The following is a 17,594-nucleotide window of genomic DNA, read 5'->3' as shown; positions in this document are numbered from 1 at the left end:
CCTCTTTTCCAGGTCTGCACAGAGGGAATGATCGGCCAACAGACAGGCAGGATCTGAGATTTTCAGCCCCTGCTTCAGAGAGACGTTGAGGCAGAAGCACCCAGCCAAGCTGTGCCCCCTTCCTGGCACACAGAATTTGTGAGATGTTAAGGATTTGTACTTTTTGGGCGCAAGCTCTTGGAGCAATGTCGTCAGAGAGCGATGGCAAAAAGCACAGCCTACCAGTTCCCACCACCCGTCCCTGCCGTGCCCCCATCTGCCCTCTGCTCCCTTCTCAGGCTCCTTCTCGCCACACCCCCACCTTTCTGCCCTTCTCTGGTCACACTCACTTCTTCCTGTGAGTCTCTGCACCAGTGGTGCCTTCTCCCTGACACTCAAACTGTTCCCAGACACAGGCAGGCATGCCTCTCATCTTTCACTCTGCTCACAGCAAATGTCACCTCATTTCCAGCTCTGCACCTTTAAGAGGTGGAAATTAGGGGAAATTCAGATATTTCCATTCACTGGCATGAAACTTTGCATGGCCTCCTGTTTGACTTAGAATCAGACCCAAGTGCCTCGTGTCGGCCTATGTGGTGGGCAGCCTCCACCATGGCTCCCAGTGCTCACTGCCTTCTGCTGTGCACGTCCTTGTGGAACCACAAGTGGTCAGGAACTGCCTTCTGAATAGAATGCAGCCAAGGTGATGGGCTGGCCTGCAACCCAGGGTTAAGAACAAAAAGCCTGGCCCTTCCTTCTTACTCATTGGCTTTAGTCCCCTCCCTCTTTCTCTCCTTCTGTTTCCATCTCTCTCTCTCTCCAGTTCTTATATCTCTGGAACTGGGGGAGCAAGTGTGCGTGTTTTCAGTTGTCCTATGAAGATGCTCCATAGGAGAGAATGGAGGGAATGATCGGCCAACAGACAGGCAGGAACTCAGACTTTCAGTCCAAACAAACCCCGTCAACATGCATGTGAGTGAACTTGGGAGCAAACCTTCCACGAGTCGAGCCGTAATAGAGCCGCAGCCCCTGCTTCACAGAGACATTGAGGCAGAGGCACCCAGCTAAGCTGTGCCCCATTCCTGGCACACAGAATTTGTGCGATGTTAAGGATTTGTATTTTCTAGGTGCAATGTCTTAGAGCAGTGTCATCAGAGAGCGATGGGAAAAGCACAGTCTGCCAGTTCCTGCCCTCTGGCCCTGCCTGTCCCCGTCTACCCTCCTCTCTCTTCTCAGGCTCCTTCCAGCTACACTGCCATCTTTCTGACATTGTCTGGTCAGACCCACTTCTTCCTGTGAGCCTCTGCGCCAGTGGTGCCTTCTCCCTGACGCTCAAACTGTTCCCAGACACAGGCAGGCGTGCCTCTCATCTGGCACCCTGCTCACAGCAAATGTCACCCCTATGATGCCTTTCAGAGCCTCCCAGGCACAGGCTCCACTGTCACAGGTCTCCCACCTGCAAGGGCATCTCATGATGTCCTCCTTCTTGGTCTCATCTGGATAAAGTGAGTCCATGAAGGAGGGCTTTCTGATTGGTGGATGAGGAGGTAGATTCTTCCGGTTTCATCAGGATCATGGCTGTCTCTTCTGGGCTGAATGTTTCCCCTCCCAAGTCCATTGTGAAAGGAAACTCTCATTCCCTTGCTTTCAAGGGTCTGGTTTCCCCAAGAACACAGGAAGACTCCCATCTCCCTGGAATGCGGCACCAGCCCCTACAAACAAAGCCTGAAAATTAGCACCCAGCTTGAAACACCACCAGATCCTGAAGTCAATTCCTGCTGAGGCCCCCCATCCATTTTGTAACCCCATAGTAACTCCTGAGCTCACCTTTCCCCTGAGACACAGCTCCCAGCCTGCCCTTGGCTTCTTACAGGAACAGTGGGATTTCCCAGAAGCACTCCCAGCCTGGGCAAGAAATGTTTTGAAATGTTCTCTATGTATTTTCCAGGACATGGGATATGGGGAGAAGTCATTTTGGTTGTGTATGTGCAAGAGTTTTGATGCAAATAGCATCTTTTTCAGACAGAGATCAAATAGTGGGGCTACTGGGTGTAACAAGAAAATGGATACGCTGAGCCATCGTCTTCATGGTGTGAAGTCTTAGAGAGCAAAGAACATGATTAAGAGAAGGGAATATGGAGCCAACATCTTATGTTCAAATTCCAGCTCAATCACTTCCTAGATATTGGTAAAGGGCAAAGTACTTACCTCATTGGTGCCTCAGTTTCTTCATCTGTTGTTGGCAAGAAGGATAAGCGTACCTAATTTGTGAGGATATGGAGAGTGCTAAAGGAGTTAATGTTTCAAAACACTTGCAACATCCAGCACATTGCATGCCCTGTACGCATACATTATAAATGAAATGTAAATGTTCCTCTGACGCTATCTGTTTGCTCCAGACAGGAGACTAGGGGCTGGAAGGATGTAGACAGCACTCCCTGAGACAGGATGAATCGATGAATGAACAACACTGTTGAAGGCATTACCAATGGCACATCCGCCTCCCTATGGACATTCCCAAGCACAATCACACCCAAGCATCCCTCCTCTGTCCTGCATCATCTTCTGGGATTGTATCCAGGAATCACGGGGGCTTCTTGAACCCTGGGACCCACACCCACCGCAGGTTCTCTTCTCTCTGGCAGCAAACCCCAGGCCTTGTCCTAATGGCTGCAGCCCACAGGCTCTGAACTCAGATCTTTTTCTTCACTTGAGGGAGACGTGTCATTCCCAGAGCTGGGCACACAGAGTGTCAGCCTTGGAGGAAATGCCACCCTGGCCAGTGGCTGGTGGAAGAGCGCCGTGACGGAGTAGGATTTGGGGAGAGTCCTCCAGGTGTGGTCAGAAGGGGCCCAGCCAGGGCATTTGTCAGCAAGGTCTGGTTGGTGGACCTTGGTGGCAAAAGAGTGGTGGGGGCAGCATGTTTTAGAGGTCCTGGCATGAGACAATCCACAGGATGGTCATGAAGTCAGAATCAGCCTAATGAGGTCCAGTTCAATCCACTGTCATCTGTTCCCTGACTGGCTCACTAATCCAGGAGTGATTTACAAGGGGGATATTTGTGTTCTACCATCTTTTCGTTGATTGGAAGGAGCTAGTATTCTTTACAAAACTTGTGTGTTTTTACATAGGAAAGGATAGGTGAGTTCTGTAACAACCCTTCTTGCAAAGTTCTCACTAACGTATTGAGTCTCTAACAGAATCCACCGCTGGGAACTTCACAAAAGATCCTGACCTTTACTCTCTGGTTTTAGATCTTCCTGATTGGTAAATTTTCTTGACTCCTGAATCCTTTCCTGAGGTTCGTCCACTTAGAACAATGTAGGACTGCAACCTCTTGCTACTTGAGAAGTAGTGGTTCAACTCTATGATGATATTGGTCTTACTTTCTAAGTGTGTGTGTATGTATGTGTGTGTGAGACTGTTTTCTGCATCTTGCCACGTGGGTCAGATTGACTCCTTTCCTTGGAAAAGTTGTCCCTAACTACTTTCTCTGGGCTTTATTTTCATGTCTTGAACAGTGCTGTCCAACAGTAGAATTTCACACTCTATCTTATGAAATTTAACTTTTTTAAAATACTCACAATTAAAAAAGTAAAAATAAACAGGTGAAACGAATTTTAATGGTATATTTAAACCCATTATAACCAAGATATTACCATTTGTCCAGGCAATCTATATAAAAATTAATAGTGAGATAGTTCACATTTTTTTATTGGGATCTAAAAATCCATTTACAGCACAGTCTTCATTTGCAAATTGAAATTTTCTACATATTCAGTTTCTGTGTCCCCCAAATCAGAACATTGGCTGACTTGTTAGAAAGGAAATAAAGCAGAACAGGCATAAGTAACGATCACTGTCAATCCAGCTCAGCATGAACACTCACCACTGACAAAAAGGCTGTCCCTGAGCAGGGAGTAGAGGCCCCTCGGGGTGACACGGTGAGTCAGCTGGTTAAGCTCCCAGGAATGCTGCTGTCACCTGGTGTCTCTGTCATACTCTCCATCACGAGCCATGGGGTCAGGGTGGTAGGTGCAGACAGCTTCCACGCTGGTGGCTGCCCCATCGTCCGCAGGCCTGGGGAGAGAGGAATGTGGGGACTCTAGAGAGATGTCCTGAATCCTCTGATAATGGGGGCCAGAGGGAGGGAGGAGCAAATTGGCAGTCAGTGGGAAGAGTGAAAACTGGGGTGGTCACCAAAAGTGTTCATGACTCTCAAATGCTCAGAAAAGGGACTTCCCTGAGGGAGATCAGTCTACAACCCAAGACAAGGGGCCCAGGCTGCTCTTCTTGAACAAGGATCCAAGCAGGGGAGGAGGCAGGAGAGACAGCAGGTGGGGAGCGGCTGGCTGGGACTCATCCTACCAGGAGCTGCTGGCACCAGGGTCTCATCAGGTGCTGCAGGACTCTCTCAGTGGAGTTCAATGTGGCTGAGCCCTTGCTCATGTCTGTCAAATACTGGATGTTGGAGATGGTGGAATTGAGTGTGAGGGCCTTCAGGTCGTGCCCCTTGGCTGCAAGAAGAGAGGGAGAGAGACAGCCATCCATGAGAGCTGGCCTGAGACCAGATCAGAGTCCTGAACTCAGTATCATCTGTTGCCTTTGCTCCCAGTGGAACCACCACCCAATGCTGTGCTCATCCAAGTTGAAGCCAGCATATCTCTCAGCTCCTCCTCCCTCACCTGCCAGTAACACCAATTGCACTTACAGATTGCTCCTCAATGCATTCCTTCTGTTCATTCACGTCCCAGGTAGGTCTTATCTTTTCTCACCGGAACCAGCACCCTAACATGCTCACTGGATGCATTGTCTAAAGGATGTTCTCTGCCTTGAACATTAGAAGCATTTTTCTGAAATGAAGATCTCACTAGAACACTCCTGCTCTAGCATCACCCATGGCTCCCTAAGGCCTTCAGGGTTAAGTTCAAACTTCTTGACCTGGCACTCAAAGCCCTTGCACATCTGGCTCCTGCTGACTCTTCAGCCTCATTGATGCATTCACTCTGAGTTGGGCTTTGTGCTTCAGGCAAACCAAATTCCTGTCAATTCTCCCATACACTATGCTGTTTTTGCCTACAGGGCCATTGCTCATGCAATTTCCTCTCCCAGGAACACGCTCCACACCTTATTTCCCTATATAACTCCTACTCCTTCTTAAAGACCCCAATTGGGCAAAACTTCCTCCAGAGAGCCCTTCCCACCCAAAGGATGCCAGGTGCTTCTCCTCAAAACATCCCACCTTGTATTAGAATTTTCTGTGACTTTCACAAGACCAGGGGCTCTCTGAGGGCTGCATCAGATTGAAATATTGGTACAATCCTTGTGATCAGCATGCTTTCCCTCAAAGCAGAATTGCACACCTCGGCTTCCCAGCTGCCCAGTAAGAATTGGTCAGTTGAGGTGTGGGGTTGGAGAGCTCCTCTGGGGAAGGAAGAGGGGCCCCCTAGGCCTGTGGTGGCTTCTGGTTGCTCAAGCAATGAGGAAGTAGGCAGGAACATGCTGCCCAGCTCAGGAGCTGTGGAAAGGGCTGTCGTCTGGGAGACACAGAGACCCCACACAGTGGGTGAAGCCCCACAGGCTCATCTGCACTCCAACAGTGGCTGTCCCAGGACAACCATTCACAGGTGAGCCATAAATGTGAGTGACAGAAGGAGGGATTGTGTGAGTAGAGGGATGTTCGAGCCTGTGAGTGAGATGAACCCAAGAGAGACAGTGTGCTTGAAGAAGAGAGATGCAACAAAGAGATAGGTAGAGGCACAGATAGAGGGGATACCTGGATGGACAGAGGAAGAGTGGACAAATGGATGGTCACAGGGAAAGCAGGAAGAACAAAGACAAGGAAGAGAAGTTGGAGAGATGGGAGGAAAGAGGATGGAAGGAGAGAAGAAGGACAAACAGGCGAACAGGCAGGAGGACAGTTGGACAGATTGATACCTGGACAGATGCTCGGGTGGATAGATGGAAAGAAGGAAGGCAGGAAAGAATGGAGGGAGGGAGGGAGGAATGAAGGATAGAAGGAAGAAAGGAAGGAAGGAGTCTGAGAGGAGGGAGAACTGGGAAAGTCACCTGCCCAAGTTCAGAGGGTGCTTTAAAGGGAGGGTAAGTCTGAGAATACAGGACCCCTAACTCCCAGGCTTGTGTCCGCCTCTCCCAGTGCTACCTGTTATTACTCGTAGAGATGAGCATATGGATGTAAAAGAAACCTTGAGCCCTACCCTCACAATACACAAAACTCAATTCCTGGACACTTTGACCTAAAGGGGAAACTTCTAGAAGACAACATAAGAAAACATCCTCGGGACCACAGGGTAGAAAAAACTTCTCAAAGAAGACACGCACACACACACACACACACACACTCCATAAAAGAAATATCAGTAAACTGGGATTCATTAAAATTTAGGTTTTCGGTTCATCATCGGACACATTACAAGAGGGAATTTGCAAGTCACAGGATGCGAAGAGATTGTCCCAGTTCCAATATTCAACAAAGGATTCACATGCAGAACACAGAAAATCTTCAGCATATTTATTAGATAAAATGCAGTGAAAGAGATACATATTAATGCTGGTTATTTTAATGAGCCACATTTATTTTACAAGGACAGTGAACAAAGCAATCTGAAAAGCAGGGGGTGAAAAACGAACAGTAGATAAACAGAATCCCAGGAGGGTTTGGAAAAAGCAATAGAAGCCCCTTACATAACAGTTCATTGGCCTTAGAAAAGGAAAGTACTACTGGATTCTGTTAGGAAGTCAGAAAGATTGAAATATCTAGTGGCTTCAGTGGAAAAATAAGACAGGAAAAAATAACTATGATAGTTATTTGATTTTCCTCCAAATGACTTTATCCCTTAGAGAGCAAGGCACTTTCCTTTTCAATCATCAACACATCAAAGTTTAATTTCCCTCCATTTAGCCTTTTTCGTGGCCATAGGTTAGAAGCAGCAAAGGGGCTTAGCAGGCTGAACCAGTCTGCAGACATACTCTCTCCTGTTCCACACTGGCTCACACACGTGCAAAGTGGGCGCTTCTCACAGGGGAAAAGCCTGCAGGGCTGAGGGGCAGCCACCCCTTGGACCCTGTTTGTTTGCACCATTGGAAATTTCTCCTGAGTCCCTACTCAAAAAGGAAGTGGGTGGGGGGTAGAATAAGAAGGCCATATATTTGAAGGAAATAGAAGAAAATATTTCATTGAGAGTAATAAATATTGCTTTTCAGAAGTCATGTGTATGTTGAAAGTCTACGTCTTAAGGTACCACAATGAAACAATGTACACCTCACCTTCTCCCTCTTTTATCTGAGCATAAGGTTAAAATCCATGAAATTCCTAAGCTTAAAAAAACACACAAAAATCACAAGGAAAGTTTTGGAGGTCATGGATGTGTTCAGCACTTGGTTGTGGTGACGATATGATGGGTGTATGCATATGTCCAAACTAATCAATACACATATAGAAAACGTGTGCATTTTTTGTCTATTACTCATACCTCAACAGAGATAAAAATTAAAATAAATTCCTAAGTTTACTTTTTGAGGATGTATAAAAATAAAAATTTCTAATAAAATTCAGATTGTTAATTTCTGAACATAAATAGCATTCCTGCTTTGATGGGTGACCCCACAACTCTCAAAAAAAATCAAGAGCAGTTGCTACTGTCAATCTCAGTGGAAGTTATTTTCAACACCTCACCCCCTTCTTTACACCTCATTATTTAAAAACCAAGGAAATAGTCTTCAGCTTTTAAAATGAAGGAGTAAATGAGTCAGCTTGACATTATACTTTATTCAAGATTTAATGTTAAGTAAAGGAAATAACTGAGCATGAGCAGAATCCCTGCCATAACTCATCTTTTCTCCTATGCTGATAATAAAAATGACACTCTACTGAAACATAGTTTGCATGATATATTCTCAAGTAAATATACTTCACTGCTGGAGATTTGATTTCTTTTTTTTCTTTTTTTAATTAATAATTTAACACAAAAAAATCAATTTAGGAGATAAAACGTATTGCTATTTAGAATTACTTCCTGATTGTAAATTACTAGAAGTGTAACATGAAGTCAACGTTAAGGACGTTTTAAGTCCTTTAATTCATTTTGCCAAATTTCTTTTTTAGAAAATAATGTTAATATAGGACTTTAAGATTGAGAAACCTGTTTCATGACACCCTAATCTGTTGAAGGATAATTTTGAGATTCTTATTCAATTTCTTCCTATTCATCTATAAAACTTATTTGGCGTCTTTCATCTTTTTAACATTTTCATCTTTTTAACTTTCGAAGGTTTAACTTTCCAAGAGACGATTTTTTAATGACGAGCTAACTGATGAATTTGTGCACCGACTGTTATTTTGAGACTGAATATACAAATGGACAAAGGCCAGATCACATATGACAGTATAACTCTGACCCCCAACGTGGGGAGCAAACATCCCAAGAAGCCAAGTCACAGGCCCTGCAGCATTCAGCACAGAACAGTCAGCACTTGGTCAGTAATTGCCAGTTTCCAAAACTTTCGTTCTGCTTTCAACACAGGACCGCCAGAGAAAGCCACATATGCTCCCTAAACCATCGCATAGGATGCCTGCCTTCTACTTAGTGACCTCCTGCTTCCCCATGTCAACAACTTCCAATCAGGCCACCCCTCCCCCACTCCCCTGACCTCTGCCACCCTCTCCCCTCCCTTTCCCTTCTCTCCTCTTCTTGTACTTGCAACAATACTCTCCTGTTGCATTAGAGTCTCTGCAATATTTTTAATGTGTGATAGAGTAGTTCCTCCCTCATAGTTCTTCCTGGTCCATATTTTCCTAGCTTAGCTTATGCGTTTATTTTTTCCATGTAGGATCATTTATGTAACTCAACAGAAAAGCTCGTTAAAATTTTTATTGGCATTATATTCAATTTATAAAGTAATGGGACTGACCATTTAATGAAACTTCCTAACTTAGAACATAGACTGACTTTCCATTTGCCAACTATTTTTAATTGAAATTTATAGTGAGATCATTGTAGATTCCACACTGTTGTAAGGAATAACTCCAAAAGTTTACCCAGTTCCTTACAATGATAACATTCTGCAAAACTATAGGACGATACCACAGCCAGCTTGTTGGCATTGATACAATCCACTATCTTATTCAGATTTCTCCAGTTTTACTTGTACTAATTTGCCCCTGTGTATTTAGTTCTGTACAATTTTATCAGATGTGCAAGTTTGTGTATCCATCACAGCTAAAATAATGACTAGTTTTATCACCACAAGGTATTCTTGTATTGCCTGTTAAAAAATAAACGGATGTTATTTTTTAGAGCAGTTTTACGTTTACAGTAAAATTTAATGAAATATACAGTGTTCTCATGTAGTCCCTGCCCCCGCATATGCATAACCTTTCTGTTGTCAATACCCCTCATCAGAGTAGTATACTTTTCACAATTGATGAACATACATAGGCACACCATTATCACTCAAAGTCCACAATTTACATTAAGGTTCACTCTTGGTGTCAGAGATCACTAGGGTATAACTCTGTGGCCCATTTCTGGATTCTCTACTCTATTCCATTGATTTATGTAGCTGTCCTACAATGAAAATGATGATGCAGTGATTACACTATCTACAAGGCAATACTAAATATTGTTAAAGTGTTTACTGCCTCATTATTATTCCTGTCATGATTGTTTTAGCTACTCTCAGCTATGTGCCTTTCTATATAAATTTTAGAAAAAGGTGTCTCTGTCTACAAACTGTGGTGGAATTTTTATTAGAATAAGATTAGTCCTTTAGATCAATTTGGGGATAATTGAGACCTGTACTCATTATTCTATCCAGTAACATGGTGAGGACTGCAGAATTCTCAGCACATAACAACTCCTTCCAAACCCCCTCACCAGGAGGAGACTCAACCAAACTCTGGCGTGGCTTCTAGCAGCATAAGGCTGTGTAACAGGAATAACTCCAGCCCACCATTAAAATGCCTTCCTGAGAGCTCAAAGCTGACAGAAAAATTTGCTATTTATTTTAGTCAACACCCAATTATAGGCCTCTGATCCCCCTTCTTAGAGTATTTACTAAAGAGGGCTTACAACTGTCGATATGTATCTCTCACAATTCTCTAAAGGACCCAAGAGCCACTCCTTTGAAATACGATCATTAAGACAGATAGAGACTCTTTCTCTCAACTTCTGAGTGAGGATAGAATCCTAACTTTGATAACTGCAAAGTAACAAACACAGTGGGTCTAATCACAGTTACACTGACCAACCTTTGTACTTTTTCACTTCTTTGACTCTACTGAGCCCCTGAACCCTGCTCCTTCATTCCCTCTTTAAAATTCTAAATTCACCTCCGTACAAATCTGAGCGCAGCTCAGCTTCTGTGAGCCGTTACTGAATAAAATCTGCTTTCACCACTTTAACTAATTTCTGCTGCATTTGTCTTTGACAATAGTAAGTCTCTCAATTTATTTGCATCTTCTTTAATTACCGTAATCGGTATTTTATAATTTTCAGCATCAGATCCTGTACACATGTTCTTGAATATATGCCTGAATATTTCATGTTCTTCCGAGTGGTTTTAAATAATACAGCATTTTCAAGTTTATCATCTGCAGGTTCATCATTAGTTGTAGAAATAAAATTGTCTTTTGTGTGTTGATCTTGTACTTGGTGAACTTTTTGTACTCATGTATTAGTTCTGATTTTTTTTTTTTGTAGATTCCCAGAGTTTTTTTACACAGACAACAATGAAACTAGGAATGGTTATATTTTTTCCTTTCTAAACTCTATGGCTTTTATTTCCTTTACTTCTGTTATTGCCAGAAGCTTCAGTATTTTGTTGAATAAGAATAGTGAAAGTGGTATTGCTTTCCTTGTTCCTTATTATGGGGAGAATCATTTAGTCTTCCCCTGTTAAGCATGATGTCAACTGTGCATTTTCTGTAGATGACCTTCAACAAGTGAAAGTAGTTTCCATCTATTTCAAACTTGCTAGAAAATTTTATGACAAACAGGAGTTGGATTTTATCAAATGTTTCCTCTACATCTCTTGCTTATTAACAAGTCTTGCCCTTAAACAAATAGACAGCCAGTTATTTCTCTGGCAAAAATTGGTTTATCTGGGATTAGCAAAGAATAGCCATTTGGAGTGAGCAACCATGGCAAGCCATGCAGGAGCACCCAGCAAGGAAGAGAGGAGAAGCTCTTTTATCTCAGAGTGGGGAAAACTGTGGGGGCTATTGGACACAGTCTTGAGGGCAGTGGCTTTTCATCGGCAGAGTTGTGACAGTCTGTCCTTGGCTTAGTTTCTGACTGGTCAGGAAGAGAAAGTCTTTATTCTTCCTGTTTCACTGCGCTTTTGACATAGGGCATGAGAACTCCCTCTATTAGCCTTCCAACACTATTTCAACTACGTTTCCGTTTATTAACTTTCACATGTCCCCATTTTGATTGCGATCTTTCTCTGAAAGCACTGTTGATCTGCAGTCAGATTTTTCCACTTTCAGTAGCCTCTCGTCCCTCGATGCCAGGAAGGACCTTCTCTGGGAGTCATGTCCCAGGTTGGAGGAAAAACACACAGATTGGAAACCTATTGTGGCCACATTTGAGGAACACGGAGTGAGAGGAGGGAGAACTCTCTGGCACTTTTTACCTGAAGTTTGCATGTTATCAAGATCATAGGCATTGGAGATGATCTGAAGTGTCATGTCATCCTCAAAGGTTTGGCAGACAAACTTCCAAGAGACCTGGTCCAGACACCTTGGAAACCTTCGCATCAGATACTGTCTGCTTCCATTTGGAGAAATCTTTATTTTTAAGTCACCAAATAATGTACAGTTCCCCCCAGGGTTTGTGCTTTCTTCAGGTGTGTTGCATGAATCCAAGTCTTGAGTTTTGTGGCAAAAAGCTTGGCTAGCAGCACCCGATCAAGGAAAATACCATCATCTTGGTTGAGTTTTGTTAGTTTGAAATTTTTGGTAAATTGTTCCTTGTTTTCAAGTTGTTAAATTTATGAGAATGGAGCTGTTTATGTTATTTTCAATGGCTGAAGAACCAGCAGTGATCTATCCCTCTAGTGTGTCTCAGGACTTTGAGGGTGAAGAGGCTTCCCCAAAACTTTTTGAGGCAGAACCCTGTTTGTTGTTGGCCCCTAACATCTTTAGTGCATCTGGGTTGGGGAGGAGACAGAGACTTCCAAGAACAAGTTGGCTCTTCTTGAAGGAATGCTGAAGATCCCCAAAGTATGGTACTTTGACATACAAATTATTTTGAGCCAAAAGCAATCGAGAGCCAGCAGATGCAGGAAAAACTCTTGATCTCCACCTTGACTGCTTTAAATGAAGGATAGACTTCCTCTTTGGAAAGGAAATTTATGTTTATAAAGGAAATTTCCATTAGTGAAAGCATCTGCACCAGAAAGAGAATGACTCTTAGAGACTTTTTTTTTGAGGAAGATTAGCCCTGAGCTAACATTCTCCACCAACCCTCCTCTTTTTGCTTAAAAAGATTGGCCCTGAGCTAACATCCATGCTCATCCTCCTCTACTTTATACGTGGGATGCCTGCCACAGCATGGCTCGATAAGTGTTGTGTAGGTCCGCACCTGGGATCTGAACTGGTGAACCTCAGGCCATCAAAGAAGAATGTGTGAATTTAACCCGTGTGCCACCAGGCCAGCCCCTAGAGATTTTTTTTTTTTGAGGAAGATTAGCCCTGAGCTAACTGCTGCCAATCCTCCTCTTTTTGCTGAGGAAGACTGGCCCTGAGCTAGCATCCACGCCCATCTTCCTCTGCTTTATATGTGGGACACCTGCCACAGCATGGCGTGCCAAGTAGTGCCCTGTCTGCACCTGGGATCAGAACTGGGGAACCCCATGCCACCGAAGTGGAACGTGCACACGTAACCAGTGAACCACCAGGCCAACCCCTAGAGAATTTTTTTAACTGAGAGATTTTTCTGCACAACAAGGCAAGCTTTATTTATTATACATTTTCTCCCCTCATCTTCCCATAATTTTTCTTCAGCCACTTCCTGCTGCTGTTCACCCAGATGGCTTCCTGCTTCCAAGCTCCCCCATGTGCACCCAGTGTGGACTGGACTTGCAACTGGCAGCTGGTGTGGAGATGCCTGCTCGAGGGCTGCAGAGCACCATCCTAAGTCTCATCCCCAGCATGACCTACCTGGCCAGCAATACTCAGGATCTGCCACCACTGCACAGGATTGGGGCATCTGCACTGATGATTCAGATTGTGGGCAGTACCCAGCCCAATTCCCACTCACTTTTGTTGACCACACGCCTGTGCTGTTTGCAGATGGTACGGATTTAAAAGATAAGTCATATCCTGTCGTTAAAGTGGAACTGTTGGGCTGCCTTGAGGAATTTTTCAACACCTGTAAAACTAAAGAGAAGCTAGGAGAATTATCAGAAGAGTTCTACAAAAATGAACTACTATTGATTGAAATGTTGAATATACATGTCCCTGCAGTTGCTAAATTGAGATGTCTTTTAGACAGTTCTCCTAGGGAAGATTTACTAGACATTCTGACATCACTTATCCAAACAAGCAACAAAAATGTTCCAAATTCTAGATACTGTGACTCTGGAGGAACTGTCCAAGATGATGATACCACTGCTGGTGAAACAAAAGCAAGAATTGAAATTGCTTTAAAAAAACAGAAAACTTGGGGCCAGCCTGGTGGCACAGTGGTTAGGTTTGCATGTTCTCCTTCAGTGGCCCAAGGTTCACCAGTTCAGATCCTGGGTGCAGACCTACGCACCACTCATCAAGCCATGCTGTGGCAGGAGTCCCACATATAAAGTAGAGGAAGATGGGCATGGATGTTAGCACAAGGCCAGTCATCCTCAGCGAAAAGAGGAGGATTGGTGGCAGATGTTAATGAGGGCTAATCTTCCTAAAAATATAATAATAATAATAAAACAGAAAAAGTGAGAAGGATGATAATAAATGCATTATATGAATATGCCTCAATATGATTTCACACATCCTAGGTACTTTATTTTTTTTTTTTATTTTTTGAGGAAGATTAGTCATGAGCTAACATCTGCTACCAATCGTCCTCTTTTTGCTGAGGAAGACTGGCCCTGAGCCAACCTTCGTGCTCATCTTCCTCCACTTTATATGTGGGATGCCTACCACAACACGGCTTGCCAAGCGATGCCCAGGATCCGAACCTGCAAACCCTGTGCTGCTGAAGCGGAACGTGGGCACTTAACTGCTACACCACCGGGCTGGCCCGCATCCTAGGTACTTTAAAAGACGAACATGAGGAAGAAGATAATTATGATATTGTCATGCTAGAAAAAAAGTGAGCATCCAATATGTCAGAAGAAGCCCATTAGGTCTGTGTCAAAAAGAGAAAAAGACTAAAAAGATGCTGCAAGCAATGCCAGAATATGTTCAGATTAGAAATTATTTAGAATTTATGGTGGAACTTTCTGGAACAAAAGTACAACTGACCATCCAGACATTCAAGAAGCCTAAATTCTTCTGAATAACAAGCATTTTGCCTTGAAAAATTGAAGGACAGAATTTTGGAATATTAGGCTGTCAAACACCTGAAAACCAATCTGAAGGGCCCATTCTTTGCTTTGCTGACCCTCCTAGAGTTGGCAAAACAATGTGGGAAAGTCTGTGGCCAAGACTCTAGATCGAAATTTCCACAAGATTGTATTTGGATGAGAACGTGAATAGTCTGACATTTGAGGACACAGGCACACCTATGTTGGCAGTATACCTGGTCATACAATCAATGACTTGAAGACCATTGAGGTTAACAATCTGGTGTTTCTATTAGATGAGGTTGACAAATTAGAAGAAATTGTGTCCAAGTGATCCTGCAGCAGCTCTGCTTGAGGTATTGGATCATGAACAAAACCATAGCTTCACAAATCATTCTCTAAATGTGGGCTTTAACCTCTCCCAAGTTATTTTAATAACTATCGCCAATACGACTGCTACTACTCCACCTGTCCTCTTGGACAGATGAGGACATTCAGGTGCCAGGGTATACACAAGAGAAGATAGATTGCCAGCAAGCAATTGATCCCAAAGCAACTGGAACAACATGGGCTGAGTCCTCAGCAGATTCAGACTCTCAGGTTACTCCTCTTCATATCTTCACCAGGTGTACCAGAGAGGCAGGGGGTCATTCTCTGGATAGCTGGTTTGGGGCCATTTGCCCAGCTGTTGCTGTGAAGGTGGGAAAAGAACAATATAAGGAAGTCAAGTTGGACCATTTTGATGTGAATGAGAAAGAAATTTACAGAGAAAACATCTTAGAAGACGCAAAATCTGAATCTATCAATGACAGCAGTTACTTGGCCCTACCACCTGAAACGCCAATTTTGATTGATTTCTATGCTCCAAAAGACATCTTTGGGCTCCAGATATATAAAATGGGCATTTGAGTCAACCAGGAATGGCAATAAGTTTGGCTTGGACTCCCTTAGGTGGAGAAGTCATATTTGTGGAGGCAAGTTGAATGGATGGTGAAGGTCATTTAACTCTGCCTGCTCAGCTAGGGGATATCATGAGAAGAGTCTGCCCATCTTGCTATTAGCAGGCTCTGCAGCAATGCCAAGAAATACCATCTGCCCTGTGCTTCTGGAAGTTTTGATCTTAACAACACAGACATCCATGTGCATTTTCCAGCTGGAGCTGTCACAAAAGATAGACCCCATGCTGGAGTTATCACAGTGACTTGTCTTGCCTCACCTTTTAGTGGGCTGCTTTTACATTCAAATGTAGTTATGACTGGAGAAATTTCAGAGGGGTCTTGATCTTCCAGTGAATTAAGGAAAAAGTGCTGGCAGCACACAGAGCAGGATAGAAGTGAATCATCATTTCTCAGAGGAATGAAAAAGACCTTGAAGAAATCCCAGGTGACGTACAATAGCATTGAAGTTTTGTCACAGCAAACTGCCTGGATGAAGCTTTTGATGCTGTCTTTACTGTCAAGACCTACCTGCTCTCTTAAATAGTGTTTTGTAGGCCCAAATCTCAACTTTACAGAATTTTCAGTTATGACGTGCCAACAGCACTGACAAAATTGATTTTATTCACAGCAGTAGGGGTAAGTAAATTGTCTCTAATTTGTGAACACAATCACAAGAATGATTATGAACCTCACTCAAGTGGCAGTTAGTGTTTATTAGAGAAACATTAATTTAATAAATTGGTAAAAATTGAAAAAATCTGAATCATCCGGCTACCTTCTTGAGTCTTATATTTTATGAAATTCAAGCCATAGTTAAATTACTGTGTAATCAATTTATTTTCTTTTGTTAATTTGTCTCATGCAAACTTAATCTTCAGAGCAGCCACAGAACCTAAAAACCTAGGAGGAAGTCATTTTGTCCCCTCCAGTGGGCAAAGTCCCTCTTGCTGCTGCCCAGCAGGCTTGGTACCTCCAGGGGAAGGAGGAAAGTCTCATGGGTGACAGGGAAGCAGAATCTTCTCTTTGTTTCCTTTGTTAGTGACACTTTCCAAAGACCCCCTTGGGAGTGTTGCTGTGCTAATTTGGAACAATTCCTAAGACTCATTGCATCTGGAGGAGGACAAGCCTACCTGGGCTGAGTTCTGTTGGCAGATCAGGATCTGAGATTACTGAATCTGGGTCTCCTTCTAAAGTTGGGGGATAAGACACCCTGTCACTGTGTTGTTCCTCCAGTCCTGAAGTCCCAAGTCAGTTTGCCTTCTTCTTACCACCTTTCAGAGTTCTCACTAAATTTCTTCTTTTATGATTGTCTAGGTTTTATGGTTGAACTTAGCAGAGAGGACCATCTTGTCTCTGTGTTTGTTATGCATTTATAGGTTATTTTGTACTTTTCTGCATAGAGGTCCAGGTCATTTCTTGGTAACCTTTTTTAGTTTATCTTTCCTTATTTCTATTGTAAATCAAGTCTACTCATCTATTATATGCTGTGACTACTGTTTGCTACATGAAAGCTACTGACTTTTGCACGTTAGTTTGACATCCTGCTACGTCATTGGATGTTTTAACTGTTGGCATTAGTTTTCACATTGATTCTCTGTGATTTGCCATGTTTAATATCACATCATTTTTAAATGGAGCACATATAGGAGAGTTCGCCAGCCAAGGGGAAGCAGGCCTGTCATAAGGAGTCACATACAGTTCACACCTTCCTCTGTTTCCTTCACTTGTCCTCTGTGGTGTTTTTACACCCTTCAAGAGAAGCCTGAGCAGTTGCTGCGTACAATTCATTCTTTCATGGAAGAGGGGCACAGTCAATTACTTCTTGAGCCAGGAGGGCCACGTTTGTATGGAAAAGGGAGAGCCCTCCACTAAGTCCCTGGGGGATGGGAGGGAAGGGGTCTGGCAAGGGGTGGCCCAGAAGATTGTGCAGGTGGCTATGGTTGCTGACTGAATACTGTGCTTATAGCGAGTTTGAACCAGACTGGAACAGCTGGCTTGCAAAGATCCAACAACAGGAAAATCCCCCCACCTATGTATCACCTTTCTCCCCCACTTCCCATTATGCCTTAGTTGATTTCATAGCCAGATTATAAGGAAGACAGAGTTGTAGTCTTCAGAATGGACTTTGAAGCAGTGTCTCCTGCTTGTTATCAT

The 17,594-nt window shown here is 43.5% G+C and overlaps 1 pseudogene; it reads left to right on the top strand.

Annotated features, from left to right (window-relative positions):
• Positions 1 to 5,313: 5,313 nt before the first annotated feature.
• LOC138920975 (lon protease homolog 2, peroxisomal-like) lies at positions 5,314 to 15,994 on the top strand (annotated as a pseudogene).
• Positions 15,995 to 17,594: the final 1,600 nt, after the last annotated feature.

Source organism: Equus caballus, chromosome 27 (assembly GCF_041296265.1).
Source record: "Equus caballus isolate H_3958 breed thoroughbred chromosome 27, TB-T2T, whole genome shotgun sequence".
NCBI lineage: Eukaryota > Metazoa > Chordata > Mammalia > Perissodactyla > Equidae > Equus > Equus caballus.
The sequence above is the reverse complement of the archived record's forward strand: the minus strand, read 5'-3'. Positions and strand labels throughout refer to the sequence as shown.